Raw genomic sequence first — 13,936 nt, forward strand, 5'->3', positions numbered from 1 at the left:
TAATCATTGGAAACCAAAAGGGGGCTCATTGGTAAAACTACACAACACTGTGCACTGTTGCCAACCTACCCGAAGAGCTTTGTGCAGTAACAGTGCATGGTCCAGGCTTGCTGATGGAACAGTTTGTCTTCCCGGTGGCAACTCATCTGCCTCTGACTCAAGGACCTGGACTGAAATCTTAATCTCGCTGCAAAGCTCTCATTGACGTGTATGGACTTTGCTTCAGCTCCATTTGATGGAGTGCAGTAGAAGCTTTAAAGGCATTCAGGCCAAAGTCTCTTCACCAAGGGTGTTGTGCCTGTTTGTCACCAGATAACCTCTAGTCTTTTAATATTGTTAAAGTTTTAAGGGCAGGCGCTGCCCTTGTTTAATGCCATGGCATTGTTCCCATCACCTTCAAAAGGAGGAGGCACTTAGACTGGGACTCTCAAAGGCCCTTAGGACCCTAAGTCCCATTCATTTCCTGATTTCAGTGGGACTTAGAGTTCTAAATCCCTTTGTGAATCCAAGCCATAATGCTCTACTGTCTAGGCACAAGTATTAACAAGAGTTCTCTTTTTATCCTCTTAGCATGGTAAGCCTGGAAAGTGGAGCTTCGTGTTATCTTCCCTGTGCTCCTGAAATAGGCTGAAAATATGTGTAGCTGTTTAAATATGGAAGTTATCTTCTTACTTGAGTCTCGAGTCTGGATTATTGTCTCTTTTCCAGAACTATAAAAACAAATAAGTCTGGATGACCAAGCTCCTTTCTGAGCTGAATCTCTGAAGGATGGGTGTCGGGGTGGAGAATGGGTAACCTGAGTGAAAAGGGAGGAGTATATCATCACTTTAACCCCTTTCTGTCCTTCTCACAGCCAGCTTGTTCCTTTGGGATGTGCTTGAAAATCTTCTATGTAACAAACCCTTTCTACTCATGCTTTGGAAGAGCCCTGTGCTGTAGTATCCACAAGCACTTGATCCACACACCGTGTGGAAGCTAGGTACTCACTAGGGTGGCCATAAAAATCAAACTCTCAGAAAGAAACCTTCATAAGAGCCTCTTACTGCCATTCTTTCAATGCCAAATGAGTTTTTTGCATCTGCTTGCTCATTTCCAAATCTATTGATAATGAGTCCGCTGCTCAGCTGATGCAAATTAGCTTAGTGCCACTGAAATCAGGTCAGTGGCTGTGTTGATTTATCTTGTCTGAGGAGCTGATACAGGCTCTGTGGTTCTTCTGGTGTTAAAACAATTTTCCCTCTGTAGCCATCTTCATCCACTAGCACTGTGGGTCTAGGAATGATTTTGAGTAAAAGAAAAATCTGTACAATGTGTTATGTCAAAAGTAAATAATGTATAGGCTTACAGAGGATCTAATGATTAGTTGTTGGCATATATTCTTGATAGATTAGGAATCCTTATCCCATTAATGGGTCAACTCTTAGCCTCTGTGATAAATAGCTTTGATTGACAGAAAAGGAAAATGATGAGATGTATTCTATTTGCTATGATGATCCTAAGAAATGAGGGTTGTCTAGCTCTGAAAAATCCTCTCACCATAGTGTATAAAGCACTCAATTGATCTACAGTTAGTGCAGGGAACTGCTACAGAGGTGCCACTCAAATCTTACCATTTATAGCAAAGTGTGTTTGCAACAGGGAAGGCTTTAACTTAACTGATTTTGTGTTGATTTTCAAATCCCTAAAATATAGGGACTTCTACTTTTTCAGAGGGGAGTCGGATGGTAATAGTTGTGAAGTTAATGGAAATAGAGAACATACAGTGGTCTTGCGTTTAGGGGCCAAGGGTAATGCTGCTGGGTTAAATTCTGCTCCTCCCCTAATAAACCATCCTGCTGAACCAGGATGAGCTTTTCCAGGGAGAACTGCAGTGTTGAGTTCCTTTTTCCTTCTGTTGTGGATCACTGGTTTTAATGGCTTGTGCCACAGTTTTCTCCGCAAACAGTGCCCTTCCTGCATTTATGTAATTTTGCTAAAAATGAGGGAGTCCTGTGTGTTGCATGAACTTTTGTAACTGGAGAGATATTGATTAGGGAGGTTATCAGAAGGTTTTGCGTTCCTCAAGGGGCGTGTATTCTCTGCACTTGGTGTCTGACTGCCTCATGTATCAGTTGGGTCCTAAAACCCTGAGGGAGGCTCAGACAGAGTACAGCTCTGAAACAACTGGGTTTTTGCAGGGCATTCAGAGGGATGCTGTTGTTTTCCTTGCTGAATTAACAACTTGTGGTAGCGAAAAGTGGCATTCCAGGAGGATGCACGAAGTACCTAAGCACAGCCTGTAGCAGCACTGGCCCATACATCAGAGTGGGGAGGGCTGGCCTTGCAGTGGACTCCAGACTGCAATTCAGATGACCTGTATTCGCCTGCCATTGATTTTTCATCTGACCTTGCACGAGGTGCATAACCTCCTCCTGCCCTGGTTGGCCATCTGCACTGCAGGGACAGCACCACTGCCTCTTTCATGGTCTTTGTCCTCAGAAGTATTGAATATATATTGTTCAGGGCAGAAGGGGCTTTACTGTATGTGTGTGCAGTACTTAGCGGGCTGGAGCTTAGGACTCCACTGGGATTTTTGGGTACTATGGTAGTAGTAAAATAATGAATTATAGCTTGCACGCCGCTTTCCTCCCACTATATTACCATTGCCATCCTGACCCTTTTTCTGCCTATAAAGTTACCATGTTGGCTTTGAAATGGTCTCCCATGACTGTTAGTCTGTGTAACGATTGATGGGTGATATGTAGCTTAATACCACCGATGGGCATTGTGCATTTTTGCTTCATTTTCAGTTGCAGGTATTTTGATTTGGGAACAGTCCCAGTCTGTAAATTCATTATTTGCTGAAGCTATATTAAAAATTTAACAGAGTAGCAAAAAATCTGAAAGAACACTGACCTGGCATGCCCTTGAGAAGTTTAAGGTGTTATTCCACTGTCAAGAACCATTGTTCAAGCTTCCACTAACTTTGTCACAGCCTGGCTTGAAGAGATATACTGGAACAAAATGTTAAAAAGTTTGCTTGAAAATCTGCAATTAGACTTGCTGGGGAATGGTTGTAGAACATATTAGGCAGAGTAGCTCTTAAATAATGTTTTTGAAAGCAAATTCAGCTGGTTCTCAGAATTGCTTTCTTTAAAATTACCATTTGCCATGACCAACAGGGCTCTCAAGGATGTATAATTTTAAAAGGATTGGAAATTAATTAAACAGAGCTTCATCATCTGATGGAATAACTAAAATAGACATTTGCTTTATGGTAAGTTGGCAATAAAAAAGGATGTACGTGTTTTCGGTGGCCGAAGGTGCTGCTGTGTATTGCGGAGGCAGCGTGCTGCCCACTGGCACTCTGGCAGCTTCTTCAGCTTTTCTCTTTGTGACTTTGATGGTGAGGCAAGAGCATGCCATGGCTGGGTATTGCCCAGGGCATCAGGGACTTTTCACTCAGGACAGGGGGAAGGGTCATGGTCTCTTTCTGAGAGAAAGCCAAAAATTTTAGCTTTATCTTTTTGTGGTTTCCCTAGGTAGTAGCTTATCTGATAACAAGGGGCTCAGTGCTGTCTATTTAATCCCAGGGTCTAAAAGGTGAAGCTTTTCTTTTCTGAATTAACATAAAAGAAAAAAAAGAAAATAAGATGCCTTCTGCATGTCAATGTTTGACTTTCACTGGCAACTTCTGCTTCTCCAACTGTTCATTGCTAAAACGTGTACTTGTTGTGGGTGGAAAGCAGGGTAGTAAACACATGATCTTCTCCAAACATCAAGCAAATTTGATGTCTCCCCCCTCTTCCTATTTTGAATCACAACTGATTTTTCTTTAATTTCTTAGAAAAATTCAAAAATCCACATTGTAAGCCTGTGAAGTACAGATGTAACCATAAGATCCTGTGAGCTTACTTAAAGTCTTTATGTTTCATACTCTGAATGGTGCTTTAGCACACACCTTCCTTAATTTTTTTAATAATGTTCCTATTCCACCTTCTCCTAGAATTAACATCTTTGTCACTAATGAACAAGGCAATTCCAGTAACAAAAAGTCACATGAATTTTTAAAATGGTTCCAATTTATGCTTGCTTTCTTCTTTTTTTCACCCTCCCCTGTGGAAATGATTATATATGTGTGAGAAAATGTATGGTTATGCAGGTCAAATTATCCTTCAGCAGTGATTTTAATGTTTTGAGTCTTACTCTGATATCCATGTCAGAATTTTGGAGGCTCAGATTTACTGATCCTAATGTCACTTCATTTTTTGGCTGCCAGATGGAATTGTAGCCTTCAAAGCACAGGAGCAGGGAGGGTTTTGTAAGCACAGCAAAATACAGCCAGGATGCTGTATGTGTGTTCAGTTTGCAGCGTGTGCTGTGACAGGCAAAGGCATTGGGTGTAGCTCCACATCAAAAAGCAACATTGTTGGTGCATCCTTGCTGATACCCATCACCTTGGCTCACTTGTTATTCCTGGAGCGTGAAGAACTCTGTGTGTACCGTGTTGTACCATGTTCAGCAATGCTGCTGCTCCTTTGTGGCAGTGCATGCCACCATCTGCATCCAGGAGGCTTCTTTAGCAGGGTGCTGCTTGTTATGTAGTGCATCCTTTCTTGGACAAGGATGTGAGATAGGTGGACTTCCTCCAGGTCTGTTGGAAATCTTGTAGGAAGAAAGGCAGAGAACTTTCCACTTGGTGGAAACTTGGTTGGGATCTCCTGCTGTAGCAGATGAGCATCATTGTGCTGATCTCAGTTCTTACTGTAACTTCTATTTATTTAGATCTGAATATGAAAACTGACTTAGATGGTTGTAAGATGTTACTGTGCAGTTTATTTCTCCTAACCTACTAAAGTGTATCCTTGCCCAAGGCAATACAACATGCTGTCAGATTGTTGGAGTGGAGTTGTAGCAAACACAAAAAAGAAGGAAAAAAACCCCTTCGTTTTGCTCTGGCCTTAAATGTAGCAAGATGGCAAGGAAATCCAGTGTGTAAACCTTTAGGCAGTCTATGCCTTTATTGCAGCCCTTGAAAATAATCCAGTAAACAAGCAAACAAGCATAATTTGCAGTGAATGGTGAAATGCTCTGTTTCTCTCTAGTCAGCTCTCGGCAGCCCTCAAAGACAGGTTAAATGTCTGGTGGAAGGAGGATTTGTGTGTAGTAAAAGGGCCACTCTTTATCCTAAAATTGACCTGATTGCCTAATTATTATTTTTTCCCCCAGCTAGCTGTTGTTGTAAATACCAGCTAAATATGGAGTGGAAGGCTTGAATCTGTTTTTACATTGCTTGCTTTCTCTTTCCTCTCTGTGCTTCAAAGATTTGCTGTTTGTGGCTTTGTGTTTTGCCTCTCCCTTTTGTCCTCTAAAGCAAAGAAAAACCCCCAAACCATTTTGTCAGGATTATGAAAGTCTCAGGGTCAAGTTGCAGACTTGACAGTAGAATATATAAAACTTTGTATGATTTAATCTTGCAGGATGATACCTCTCAAGTCAACCATGCCTCTTTTTAAAGCAAGCATTATGTTTCCTAGTTGTAGGCACATTGCATGTCAGTTGTTCTGTATATATATGTATGCATATATGTATATGCATACATGTGTGTGCGTGAATGTGTGTATATATATTCACTAGAAATTTAAGTAAATTACTTACAACAAGGTCCTTAGCTCGCAATGATATCATGTAGATAACTTCCACTGCACTTTCCTTGGCAACTTAACAAGAGAAAAAAAACCGAGCAGACACCTCTGTGGCAGTGTTTGAACTTTGTAAGGTGATGTGCTGGCTCCGCCAGTGGCTGCATTTTGCAAACTCACTTTGAGGCACACCATGCGCCCCTTCTAGTGCTCATGATGGTGCAGGAGTGGGCACCCAGGGCCCAGATTTGAGCAGGGGGGAAGGACCTGACCTGGGAAGGAGGGAAATTTCATGTTTGCTTTCTGTTTTGCATGGGATGGGTCACCTGTAGCTTCCATCCTTCATGGAAGATACTGGTTTAAAGACATTAGGGTTTTGGGTTGTACATCAGTACTGCACTTCAGTTTTGTTTGCAGTATTTCCAAATAGTATAAGGGGTTAAATGCTACACTGTGTCTTCATGTAACATGCAAGGAGAGGACCAAAGGGGATTGGGATTCCCACCTGTCCTGAACAGGTGTCTACAGAAAGGAGGCACCAGGTCTCCCCTCCTCTGAAACCATTCCCTCTTGATGAGGTTAACCGGCTTGGGTAGTAGAAGGGGAAATCCTTTCTGAAATGCTTCCTGAAAGCTGAGTGCTGAAGAACTTTCAGAAATGCTGGAAACAGGGAGATTTGGGCACCTTAGCCCTGTTCCTTAATACTTCTGCATCGCCATATAACCTCAGATCCTGACCTGGTCTGACTGGTGTAAGGAGGGACAATGAATGTTCAGTGAGCAGCTTCACAGTATTTTGTATTCCCTCATCTGTTGGCCTCATATTTTATTAGCTGCAAAGCACTGAAATGCTGAAGATATAATTATTAACATAATTTTAACTCCTTTGTGCTGTTTGTTGTAGATGTATTGCTGTGCTGCAGAAGGAGTGATGAATTTATTTTCTCTGACTCTTGAAAAATGTCTGTCCATCTATCTGTTTACTTGGGTGACTCTGCAGGTGGAGAAGTCAAGGTTGGAGAACTCTACCTGCTGGCTGCTGGTTTGGGGTCAGACTTTCCCTGCATAGCGAGCGTGTGTTGTGCTCTGTTTATTTGAAGCCCAAGCTCCTCTGACTTCAGTTGTGGTTTTATGTGCGCTAAACTTTTGCAGCGAAAATCCTTGGTTCTTGCTTCAACTTTTCTTTATCTTTCTGGATGTTCAACTCCCACTTCAGCTTTCAGATTTACTCCCGTTTGATGAAGGGACCCACACCAGAATAGGATGCTGACTGGGAAGGCATGAGTGTTGTAAACCTCTTCTGCCTCAAGACAATTCAGGCCTTCACAGGAAGGTCTTGGAAATGTGTGCACTGAGCAGAAGGGAGCAATGCAGAGGGCCTTTCAGGGGGAAGGAAAAAAGGCATCTGGCAGCTTGAGAAATAGCATCATTCTTACAGGAGCATCCAGTTTGGGAAAGCCAGAGACATGAATCGGTTCCTGTTTCCAGAGGCTGGAGCAGAGAAATTGGTAGGTCTCCAGTGAAGTGGTCCTGTCATGGTCTTGGGGTGGTCTTGTGCAGGGCCAGGAGTTGGACGTCAATGATCGTTGTGGATCCCTTCCAACTCAGGAGATTCTGTGACTCTGTGAAGTATTGCTGAGTGCCCAGTGCCTCCCAGCACTTTCCTGCTGTCATCTCGCTGGGTGCTGCCAGCTCTGCCTGCCTGGCTCTGTGTGCCTCCCAGCCCTGCTGTATTCTGCTGAATATGCTTTTTCCTTGCACAGCTGAGTTCATTTTCCTGCAGTGGAGTCCCTTATGAGGCTCCCTGCCTCAGGAATTCGGCTGTCAGCCTGCAGGAGATGCTGCCTGCAGGATTCAAAAATAGCATCCAACCTTCTGCAGGGACTCCCTGGCTGGAGTAAGTGGAGCGGCCCTGTGCCATGACTCCACACACTCCAGTGGCCAAGCATCACCTCTAGGCACTTTGCTCTTATTTACCTGTGTAAAAAAAATTAACTGGCACTTGGGGTTCTTCATTTCTCCAAAGTCTTAAGCTGTCTCTGGCTGACTTCCAGCCACAGCACAGGAAGGGAAGCCTGGCCGAGCAGTGCCTGCTGACCCTGCCACGGTGACTCTCTTGGGGGAGGAAGGCGTGTTTCATTCCAGATGCAAACTGGCTCCACACCGCTTGCCGGGGCTGTGTTTCTGCCTCCCAGTAGAGCACAGAAATTATGCAGGTCCAGTCTCCCCCACTCCAGCAGCACAGTGCTGCTGCCTCCCCATGCCAGGAATTTCTTCCTCCCTGGGAAATGAAATGGCTAAAAGGTATAAAAAGTTCGTGTGGACTTTGGAAGCAAGCCTCTGTTTTGGGGTCCCATTGCTTTCTCTCTTTTCTACCTTACTGGTATTTATGAAGATATTTGCATTGTGGAGTAATTGAAAACGGGAAGAGCTCCTAAAGCACTCAGTCCTCCCTCTTATATATGTGTTCCTGGTGTTGTCTCATTTCCAGGCTTAGGCATAATGTAGCTATCAAAGCCTCCTCCTTGGCCTCATCATGCAGTGTAGCATATTTTTGCCCTTAAGCAAGGGAAACAGATGATAAGCTGAAGCTAGTTGTCCTTGTATTGCAAGTGCCAGAGTGAGGCCAGCAATCCCTGCTACGGGTGCCTCACTTTCCATTATTCTGTGCTTTATGCCAGCTGCTTCTTTTCAAGGAGATGCAACGTCCTGGGAAGTTAATGGTGCTGTGGAAATCGTCGGTGCACTCTTAGTCCTTCCTCCACAGTTTGGTAATGAGAAGTGAGGAGCAACTTGTGGACTAAAGAAGAAGCAAGTGGGTGCCTCAGCTTGAGAAATACTAACCAAAAGCAAACCCTCTAAAAACCCTCTCTTCTTCAGTCTAGGAGTCTAAAAGGTATCTTGGAGGGCTGATGGCCCCAGCTGGAAGGTGACCTGTTGTGGCCATAGTGCCCACTACCAAGCATCCCATCTCTGCCAGCCTCTCTTGTGGCACAGGGGTGCAAAAGGACATTATTGTCCTCTCTTATGGAATGGTTTATCAGCTTAGTTTGCAGGTAGTTGTTGTGTTTTAAACCTTTAATAGAAGATGACTTTGGCTATGCTTGTGCCTCACCTTGCAGGCATCCTGCCATCATGTCCTTCTGAAGCAAAGTGTTATTCACTATTCCTTGTAGAGGTGAGAAATGGCATTTTTTTCCCCAGTGCTTGGGTTTCTGGGTTTTCTTTACTTTGACAGCAGGAAAGGTGCTGACTAATAGATATAGATCCCCATCATAGGCTTTGCTTTCATGTGAGGACCTCTATTCTTGACTTCAGAGGGTCCTAAGCAATCTTGCCAGGTGAGAATGCACAGGTAGGTGGAGGTCTGAAGAGGAAATAGGAGGAAAAGGAGCTTTGCTATATAATATCTGCAAATAAATTCTGAGAGTTTTGTATCCCCTTTGGAGCGTTCAACCAAGTTGCCTGCCTTCAGCTTCTGTTCCCTAGAAAATATGAAGATTAAACCATTGTGTTAGCCAGAAGGAAGGAGCACGAAGTGCACCTAGCAGCATTGTCCTTTGTACCTCACAATGGCCAGTTTGACATTTGGAGTTCCTGGAAAGCTGTCCATGCTACTACTCCTTGCTGAGGGTTGATATTTGCAGGAAGCATGTGAAATCCTGCTGTGATGACTTTAATGAACACAGAGTGTTACTCAGAAGGCTTCCTGCCTGCTACCAAAAATGCCAGACTTCTTGGTTGCCCTCAAAGATCTGGAAGCCTTGCAGCACTTTCAGACTTTTCCAGTGTTAAAGTAACCTGCTAAACAAAAATCCCAAAGACAACTTCAGAGCAGTATGGCTCTAATTGCAGTACAAGACTATCAAATGGTTTCTCTAACCCTTGATTATTTTTTCTTTTACCCTTTTTCTTAGAACAGGAGCATGTGCCCTGCCTGCCCTCCACGCCAGTCCCTAATTCAAGTCCCATAGGAAACAGCAACAGCATTACAGTTTTCGGAAAAGCAGAAGTCTCCTTTGACTTGTCAGAGTTCATGCGAGAATACAGTTGTCTTTTTCTAGGGTCATAAGTGGTTGATTCTGTGATCCAACCTCCTGTCTTAATTCACTGGTTTGGGTACCCAGTTGGACTTAGGTTTATATGCTACATACACAGGAAAGACAAATATTTGCCCGGATGTCAGAATCTATGTTTCTCATGTTGCAGTGGTACTAAATTCTTTCTCTATATATTTTTTTTTAATGTAGCTTCTGTTTTATTCATTGCTGATCATTTGAGATGTACCAGCTCCTTTCTGGGCCATATCCCTTGGTATATTCCTGTTGGTGTAGTCAGCAACGTACAAGACAATTAAAATTATTTACTCTCCGAAGTGCTGTGATTAAAAGAGAAAGCTGACTTGTAAGCATCTTTGAGGATAAACATAAGTCCTCTGTTATTTGGGAAAAAAGAGGAGCTGCAAAAATGCTCCAGAACATCGTATCTGTAAGCCATTTATTTATTTGCCTTTTTTACCCTCGCTTTTCTTTGCTATTTAGATGGATGGAATAGTGTTTTATGAGCTGTGTTAACTAAATCTTAGAATTGACTCTGAAGTAGGAACTGCTGTGAAACATAGAGATGAGCCACACTGGGATTTTACTGCGTAGTGTCCAGAGCTGCCATTGATCTGAAATATTTGCAGCTTACCAGTGCTTGGGTGGTGGGTGGCTCTTGGCTCACCAGAGTGCAGGGCTCAAGTCAAGCTGAACCATGGAGATACTCAGAAATTAGAGAGCCACAGATGTGCTGAGCAGGACCACAAATCATGCATTAGCTTGCATTTGCACAGTGCTCTGAAGATGATAAATGCTGCCTAAATGTTCACTTGAACTTCAGCGTGAATTAAATCCAATAGAAATATGGTTTGTGTTTTATTTTCAAAATATTGCAACTGGACAAAGATTTGTAGTGTCTTTCTGGTTTTGTTCATTTAAATATTTATGAAAAATATGGGGAAAAGATTTCATTAAGGAAGAAATCTTGCATTATTCAACTGACATGTCTTCATATGCAGTTCTGTGGTGTAACTGCAGCACCAAATCCTGCAGATCCCTTTGCTTTTGTGGCTGCAGTAGAACGTGCATGATGACACTGAGAAGGATAATCAGTTAGATATAGTTCTCCCCTAACCTTAAAAATGTTGCAACAGGAGTAACTGCTAATTTCCCGCTTTCTGGAGCAGGGCACAGACTGACCAGCAGTGACTGCACTCACTATGGTTGGACCAGTGAGCTGAAATCCTCTGATTAGTGTTATGCAGAAATCCAGAGCAGCTGAGCCATCAGTCCCTTCCAGCCTGGAAATGAGAGAATCTGGGCCAGGATTCGGGGGAATGCTGCCCAAAGCTAGGTTTTAAAACAGTGCCTTGGAAATCTCGGTTGTGCTAAGACCCCAGTGGCTTCTGTGGATGTTGAAAGCTGGTTTGGGAGCCTTGGCCATTTCATCCAGGTGACTGAAGGCTTTAGGAGGGATTTTGGGAACCTCAACCTATGTTTCTGGGGATTTATCTCCTCGCAGCCCTGACCTGTGTTTGCAGCAGTGAGGATGCTACCTGCCTGATCGGGGTCTGACATGCAAGGACCTATAAGGTTGTAGCAAATGATAAAAATATATAAGGAGGTTTGTTGGGTTTTTTTCCCCCACTTTCAGTAAGCCTTGCTGGGTAAGACAGGCCCTCTCAGTTTAATTTCTTTGTGCTCTCCATCCTCCTACTGTGCTGTGCAGAATCTCAGCCTTTAACATTTTTCGCCTTGTTGAATTCACTGTGTCTATTAGTACAGTGGATGACTCATCCAGCGTATTTAAGCACAAACCTTAGGAGAAGATAGCTCTAAAATTGCCTTTTCTACTGGAAGCTGATAAGTTCATTACATATGCAAAAAAGGATACGTATATCAGGCAAAGCCAATATATGACTTGGTAACGAAGACCAGTCGGAAATGCGAAATATATGTAACGATGAATTTAAACACCGTACTAAATCACAGCTGTGCTATTTTATTAGACATTCTTGCCTAAACTATGAAAGCTTTAGCTATCGTATAAATCTGTCTCTTAATAGGTAGCAGTTATAGTTCTTTATAATTTATTTATCTGATACTGCTCAGCAAAAATGAATCTTCCTGGCAAGTTCGTTTATATACTACATTTTGTTTATCGCTGCAAGCTCAAATTTTTTGCCATGCTCTCTCTGCTGGTGCCATGTGAATGATAGAAGTACAATCTAGAGATCTGAAGATAGGTGTTAACAAAGAAGTCCTTGTGTTGGTGGCACTGAGCTAGGGCTTGAGATGGGCTTCTGCAAGCAGCTTCTCACGTTTCTCATCTGGGACCACCCACTGCTTGGGGTTTGCTTAGCACTGTGGGCAGCGGTTCCTCTTACAGCCATTCAAAATAAACATGGTAAGTGTACATCAGCCATCAGGGATTGCTGGTATCCCAGTTCAGACCAGTCACTATCACTTTTATTGCCCCGATGTGGTGCTTACTGGAATCACTTGTTCCAGAGGTAGGAACAGGTGTTAATGTCTTCGATAAGTGTTCTAGGGGATCCAAGCCAGCAAATACCTAATAAATTACCATTTAAGGATGTTGAACATGACTTGTGATGCTGGTCAGGTAAGTGTACATACTGCCTTTCAGGGTGGTTCTCACTTAAACTGTTGTGGTCCCCTGCCAGCCATCTGGTGTAAAGCAGCGATTGACATCTGGGAGCAGTGATGGGTTTGTCCATCCTTCTTTCATTTTGGTTGTTAGTGACTTGCCACCCATTCCAGTCAATCAAGAAAGTCAATCCTAAATCTACCAAGTGGTTTTTACTGAAAAATCTAATACTGGATTAAAACCTACTGCCTCAACGTTCTGCTAAGTGGTCAGCACCTTTTTTTATTTTTAGTTTTTTGTCTTGGTACTGTTTAAACAATTATAGTCTCCTTTTGTCATTCATTTGATGTTTTTTCAACCAAAAAAACATGCTCTGGAAAAATGTTTTGGATACTGTATCTCTGTTTATACTTTTGCATATCAGTGAAGAAGCACCAGCAGGAAAGGGGTTTCTACATGGTGTTCAGCAGAAAACAGATTTAGAAGACAGATTTCTCTGTGGCTTTCAGCAGCTGATGCTTTTTGGCCAAGTGACCTCTGTAATGGTTTATGCAAAAAGAAGGGAAATTTAAAGCATTTTTTTGTTCTGATTACTAAAGGTCTGCCTTCTTTATTTCAGGTCAAACCATTAGTAAGATCTCCTTTTCCATGTTAAGGAAAGCCTGAGCAGTGCTCATCATACTAAGAGTCAATGATTCCTCTCATATATTTAAACCCAAGCTAACTGTGAATAAAACTGTAGTATCCATTGAGACTTCCATGTGCAGAACTTCCTAAAGGAGCACCCAAGACAAGTGCACTTTTTCTTAATGCCTTTATTTTTTCTTTTTAATTCAGTAAGGATTAATAATTTATGTGACTTGTGGAAAACATATTAGCCAAAAGCAGCATAACCAGCATGCCTAGAAGATAGTCAGGTTCTTACTGTTGCCTCCAGCTGAGTGCATTTTCTAGAGGTAGAAAGGATCTGTAATGAGGGCTTAGAGTGGGTAAAGAAAGGTCAGCCTGTAGATTGGTGCTTTTGTTATCAAGGACCACCACACAAAAGCTCTGATATACCCAAACCCAGTGCCTCTGCCAGTTCCTGCAATAGGCTTTTTTCACAGCCATCCCATTCGGTATGTCTCTGTAATTTAAATAAGTAAATTAGCTCCTTAAAAAAAAAGCATATGATTACCTGGAATAGTTTCCTGCATTTTTAATTTGCTTTTACTTGTGTCAGACTACTGATGACTTTGCAAAATGAAATGAATATTTGATTGCAGAGTTTATAGCAAATGCAGGTCTAATTGCTTCAGCCAGTCGTATTTATATATCTGATGCCATCAAACTTCTTTTGGAAAAGTACAGCAAGACCCCGGTCTGACAGGGGCCCTTAACTACATCCTTAATTTTCACCCACATTAGTTCGGTGAATGCTGCTGAGACTTCCCAGTTGTATTTGAAGTTGAGAAGGGGGATGGCTTGTTTTCCTTGTGCAGCAGAAATGCTAAGGTTTACACCCTGTATTAAGGGTGGTGTGGCAGCATGTGCTGGTGAATCCTGGTATCTCAGAGCATGTGTAGAGTTAAGCACGGGCTTAAACTGTGCAGTTGGTTGCTTTGCTTAGTAAATGTACCCATCAGCTGAAGGAAAGAGAAATGCTATTAGGAGCATCTATTTTGCCTG

General features: G+C 42.7%; 1 protein-coding gene and 1 long non-coding RNA gene across 25 annotated transcripts in view; one reads left to right on the forward strand and one right to left on the reverse strand.

The window, feature by feature from the left end:
- The window catches only part of ADGRL3 (adhesion G protein-coupled receptor L3), a 514,107-nt gene that overhangs the window by 67,328 nt on the left and 432,843 nt on the right, over positions 1–13,936 (forward strand). Inside the window, exon 1 of one of the 24 annotated variants that reach the window (XM_027652741.1) lies at positions 7,299–7,517. The exons of the other annotated variants lie outside the window; for them this stretch is intronic. The gene's annotated coding sequence lies outside the window, so the exon portion shown is untranslated. Of the gene's footprint in view, positions 1–7,298; positions 7,518–13,936 lie in introns of those variants that run through there. 24 annotated transcript variants of the gene reach the window in all.
- On the reverse strand, positions 1,097–4,639 carry LOC113951610. The gene is made up of 3 exons (XR_003529213.1): positions 4,447–4,639; positions 2,896–2,975; positions 1,097–1,272 (listed from the first exon to the last, which is right to left on the reverse strand). It is a non-coding gene; the product is annotated as an uncharacterized LOC113951610 (long non-coding RNA).

This window comes from Corapipo altera, unplaced genomic scaffold (assembly GCF_003945725.1).
Source record: "Corapipo altera isolate COAL_440 unplaced genomic scaffold, ASM394572v1 69, whole genome shotgun sequence".
Taxonomy (NCBI): Eukaryota; Metazoa; Chordata; class Aves; order Passeriformes; family Pipridae; genus Corapipo; species Corapipo altera.